Below are 5,556 nucleotides of genomic sequence, written 5' to 3'. Positions count from 1 at the left end.
AAAGTAGTTACTGTTTATCGCAGGAAGTTATACATGAAAAAAATCAATGTAATTCACCGTATTAACATTAGTAATGAGGAAATTCACATGATCAATGTAAAAGATGCAGAAAAAAGACATTTGAAAAAATTAAACAACCATTTGATAGGTCATGGCAAATTAAGAACTGAAGAGAATTTTCTCAACCTAATAAAGGGCTGGCATCATATTTAATGGTGAAAGACTGAATGCTTTCCTCCTACCATCAGGAACAAGACAAGAACGTCTGTTCTGATCACTCTGTTCAGTATTGCACTAGAGGTCCTAGTCATATAATAGGGCAAGGCAAAGACATAAAATATCTTCATATTGGAAAGAAGGCAGTAAATCTGCCTTTACTAAATGATGACATTGCATACATAGATAATCCTAAGTGATTTACAAAACAGCAAGGTCAGAAAATACAAGGGAGGTATACTCAGATAATTATATTTCTATATGCTAGACATGATCTATTTAAAAATAAAAAACCAAAACCTTTAGCAAAAGCGTTCAGAAACATGAAAGTATTAGGGGAAAATTTAACAAAATATGTAAAAACATATGTACCGTAGACCATAAAACATTGTTGAAATAATTTAAGAAAATAGGCTGAGCACAGTGGCTTACATCTGTAATCCCAGCACATGGGGAGGCCAAAGCAGGAGGATTGCTGGGTCGCTTGAGGTTGGGAGTTTGAGAACAGCCTGGGCAACGTAGCAAGACCTCGTCTCTCCAAAAAAAAAAAAAAAAAAAAAAAAGACAGAAAATACAAATAGATGAAGATTTGTATCTTGTCCATGGATTAAAACATTCATATTGTTAAGATGTCAATTTTCTCCAAATTGATACACAGCATAGATTCAATGCAATTCCCACTAGTATCCCAGCAAGGTGTTTTTAGCTCAATTTAGTCATGCTGCATGTATACATATTTTAAAACCATATATTGTACATGATAAATATATACAATTTTTATTTGTTAATTAAAAATAAAGTTTAAAAATAAAAATGTTTTTAGAATTGGACAAGCTGATTCTAAAATTTATACAGCAATTCAAAAGATTTATAATAGCCAAAATGATTTTGAAAAAGAACAAAGTTGTAGAACTTACCCTACCTGTTTTCAAGAATTTCTGTAATTCCACAATAATCACTGCCATATAGTATTGGCATAAGGTGAGATACAAATTAGTGGAACACAATAGAGTTGAGAAATAGACCACAAATACATGGCCAATTAATTTTCAACAAAGGTGCTAAATCAATCCAACAAGAAAGGAAAGTATGTTGAATAAATGTTGCTGGAGCAACTGGATATCAATATTACCAAAAATAAATTGTCAATTCTTGTTTCACAGTATGCACAAATGTAACTTGAAATTAATTGTAGAACTAAATGTAAAAGCCACAACTCTAAAACTAGGAAAAATACAGAAATCTTTGTGACTTTAGGATCGATTATTTAACTAGAATATAGAAAGCATAAACCATGGAAAAGTAGTCAAATTGAAATTCATCAAAATGAAAAATTTATGTAAGGACCAAATAGTAAATATTTTAGGTGTTGTGGGCCTAATCATCTTTGTTGCAACTACTTAACTTTGCCAATGCAGTGCAATAGACGCTGTAGACAATGCGTAATGAGTGGATGTGATTGTGTTTCAATAAACCTTTATTTAAAAAAACAGGCAGCACGCAGGGTTTGGCTCATGGGGCTAGTGGGCCAACACCTGCACTAGCTGGACAGAAGCTCTAGCATGACTCCAGCAATGTTAACAAAAGGCCATGAGATTTGTGGAGGAAAAAGAAAGAGCTTTATTTTCTATGAAATGCAATCTGCAGATTGGGGAGGCATAGCCTTCAATACAAGTGAAGGTGTGCTCTCCAAAGAATAAAGGAAGAGTTTGGCTTAAGCAGGAAAATTTCCTGCCCCATGTCTCAATCATGTTCTTTTTTTTTTTTTTTTTTTTTTTTGAGACAGAGTCTTGCTCTGTTGCCCAGGCTGGAGTGCAGTGGGGGGATCTCGGCTCACTGCAACCTCTGCCTTCCAGGTTCAGGCCATTCTCCTGCCTAAGCCTCCTGAGTAGGGGGGACTACAGGGGCCCGACACCACGTCCGGCTAATTTTTTGTATTTTTAGTAGAGACAGGGTTTCGCCATGTTGGCCAAGATGTTGACCAAGATGGTCTTGATCTCTTGCCCTCGTCCTCTGCCGGCCTTGGCCCACCAAAGTGCTGGGATTACAGGCATGAGCCTCCGCACCCCGCCAATCATGTTCTTTTATGTAGACAAAAGAGTCAAGCTTATTTCGTTCTGATTGGTCCAGATAGTCGAACTCTGATTGGGTGGCTTCCCAATCCCAAAACCAGAAGTCTGTCAGATGTTCCTTCCAAAAGGCTGGGCTGGAGTTGGGGGTTCTCTCATGGCTTCTCTTGGCTCCCGTCACAAGAACTATTCTAGCTTAAGGGTATAAAACAGGATATTTGTCGCCAGGCGCGGTGGCTCACGCCTGTAATCCCAGCACTTTGGGAGGCCGAGGCGGGCGGATCATGAGGTCAGGAGATTGAGACCATCCTGGCTAACATGATGAAACCCCGTCTCTACTAAAAATACAAAAAGAAATTCGCCGGGCGTGGTGGCGGGCGCCTGTAGTCCCAGCTACTCGGGAGGCTGAGGCAGAAGAATGGCGTGAACCCAGAAGGCAGAGCTTGCAGTGAGCGGAGATCGCGCCACTGCACTCCAGCCTGGGCCACAGAGCGAGACTCCGTCTCAAAAAACAAAAAAACAAAAACAAAAACAAAAAACAACGGGATGTTTGTCAAAAGCTGCCTTTTCTAAGAACAGAGAGCGTGTGACTCTTCTCTCACCCCACCATGGCTACTTGTTACTGTGATCTAAATTTAATTGTCTCCATTAGCCACAGGGAGCTCTTGTCTCAAGAGCTGGGGGAGCTTATTTACAGTTTTATTTCAGAGCAAGATAAATGGTGTCCCCTAAATAATAATGTGACTTAATGGTAGAGGCAGGACTAAATCCCAATTTCTTTCCAGTTTATGTTTTACTACTAAAGTTGAAAACAAGATTCTCTTTTTAGAGTGTAACTATGCTGTTATGAAATTATGAATACTCAAGAATTAGCTCATAATGTTGTCTTTTTTTACTTTTATTTTATATTTTGATTACTGCCTTTCTCTTGTTAGAAGAAGGAACGAATTAAAAGTGAGTGATTTTGTTTTCATTTTCTCCATGTGTTATTTGAAAGCTTATTCTCATTGTAGCATCATCCACAGGAAGATATGAAAAATGACTTTATATTCATGTGGCGTTTTATTTAAATCTGTCAAAAACAGAATTATGGCAGTTATTCATTTATATTTCGATATGATTATTGTTGAGAAAATCACCAATCTAAGTTATTACATGAAAGGAAACATGATAGGCATGCATTACAGGACCTTTTTCATAAAGCGAAGATTTCAAAGAGAGAAAACAGAAAAAGGGAATATATGTTTGCTTTGTGTTGCCTTATTTTAAAAACCTGCCATGTTAAAACAATGTAAAAAAGCAGGAACTATAGTTTTAGGTAGGGCAAATTCTATTTATTGAGACTAGACTATACCAGATACTATGTCAGGTATTTTACTTATATATCTCATTTTATCTTCACAGCATCACTTGCGGATAGGTCTAATTGTCCTCATTATATGGAAGAAGAAACTGATATTCTAGGAAGTTTAGTAATGATATAGATTTAATGCAGCTGGGAAGGGTGTGGACTTATGAAGTCAAAACTAGGTCTGTTAGACTGTAAAATCTGTGCTTTGAAGATTGTGCATCTGGGAAAGAAAATGAAAAACTCTAGGAAATTCTTAGATCCAATTAGTAATTGTGGTCACAACACTTAAGAATGAATTCAGAATATACAATTATACCCAAAACACTTGCAATGCCTTTTTTTTCATGTTATAGAGAATTACAGAGAGACTCTAGAATTCTTTATGTCTGTATTCAAGAAGAAGGAAGATAAAACAATGAAGAAACCAAGTGCAATTCTAAGACATATGTGCCCTGAACCATTCTTTATTTGAATAAAACATAGATCCAGACCATCATTAGCCCCCTGCAAAAGTTGAGATAGATGCTTTGAAGTAACACCTTCTCCCTATTTGTTTTCATTATTTTAACCTAGACTTCGGGATAGCCTTGTAGCGTTGGTAACGAGTAAACTGTTTCACTACAGGCCGATGGATTTCTAAGATATTTTGGTAGTTTTTATTAAGTTAGAAAAGCTCATGAAATCTTTGCTGGGGCTGAGAGAATGGAATTATCTGATTATTAGTATTAGGTCAACCCTGACTTAAAGTCCCTACTGATGTCTTTGCAAAAAACTTGGAAAAAGCAGTTTTCTCTCCAGGCCTCAATATCTCTTGGGAGCTGTTATAAAATGGCATAACTCATCTGAAAAAGAAAAAAAGAAACGGAAGGAAACACCTTTCCATTTGAAAATATGGTGTGTACGTTTGTAAGTAAAGATGTTCTAGGAACAGAATTTTTAACTATGCTTCCACAGGAAGTTTGACAGCAACGTTTCTTTCTTTCTTTGTTTTTTTTTTTCTGGGAAGTTTAGGGCAAGGAGGACATGAAATTGATAATGCTTTGAGCCCGGCAATGGGTTTTCCCAGAAGAAATAATGCAAAGCCGTTAGATGAATGACAGTTTCTAAAGTCTGCACAACCAACTCTTGACAGATGGAGCACTGCAGAGGCCATGTGGCACGGGAATTTCCAAATTTCCACTCTAATTTCATTTGCTTTTTAAAAAACTTTGGCAGCTGAAGTTGCAGCAGCTGACCTCTAACTGCTACCCTGGGGAAACAGGAGGCCGTGTAACGGGCTCTTTATGAACAAGGGCTGTAGATGGCGCTGGAGAACACAGGCTTCACTAGGGCCCGTGGAGAAGGCCCTGCCCGGATGTCTACCCGCCAGCACAGAGGGGCTGCCGGCTCTTGCTTTGCATCTTTAAGGAGGCAGCCTGGTGTAGTCAGATATCCCCGCATCCGAGTCTTAGTTTTACCACTGACAGCTGTGTGACTTTGGTCAGCTTTTCAACTTCAAGCTTTTTTCCTCATCTGTAAAAATCCTAATTTGTGGTGGTGTCATGAAAATTAAGGCTAATATATATTAAAATATTTAGTACAGTACTCAGCACAGATTAGATCGCAATAAAGTCCCTAATTACGTAACCAAATGAAATTCTTGTCATATTTTTTATTTCTAGAAATTCAGTTTCCTGATTGTTTACCAGAGGCACATGGCATGGTGCTAGCACGGTGCTGGGAATTAGAAGAAGGGAAAGTGGGCTGGGCGTGGTGGCTCACGCCTGTAATCCCAGCACTTTGGGAGGCTGAGGGGCCAGATCACCTGAGGTCAGGAGTTTGAGACCAGCCTGACCAACATGGAGAAACCCCGTCTCTACTAAAAATACAAAATTAGCCGGGCATGGTGGCTCATGCCTGTAATCCCAGCACTTTGGGAGG

At 38.4% G+C, this 5,556-nt stretch overlaps 1 long non-coding RNA gene across 1 annotated transcript; it reads left to right on the top strand.

The window, feature by feature from the left end:
• Positions 1-2,398: 2,398 nt before the first annotated feature.
• LOC104005857 (uncharacterized) lies at positions 2,399-5,267 on the top strand. The gene is made up of 2 exons (XR_679326.2): positions 2,399-3,239; positions 3,690-5,267. It is a non-coding gene; the product is annotated as an uncharacterized LOC104005857 (long non-coding RNA).
• The last annotated feature ends 289 nt before the right edge of the window (positions 5,268-5,556 follow it).

Source organism: Pan troglodytes, chromosome 2, assembly GCF_028858775.2.
Source record: "Pan troglodytes isolate AG18354 chromosome 2, NHGRI_mPanTro3-v2.0_pri, whole genome shotgun sequence".
NCBI classification, from domain to species: domain Eukaryota; kingdom Metazoa; phylum Chordata; class Mammalia; order Primates; family Hominidae; genus Pan; species Pan troglodytes.
This window is presented reverse-complemented; position numbering and strand designations above follow the sequence as displayed.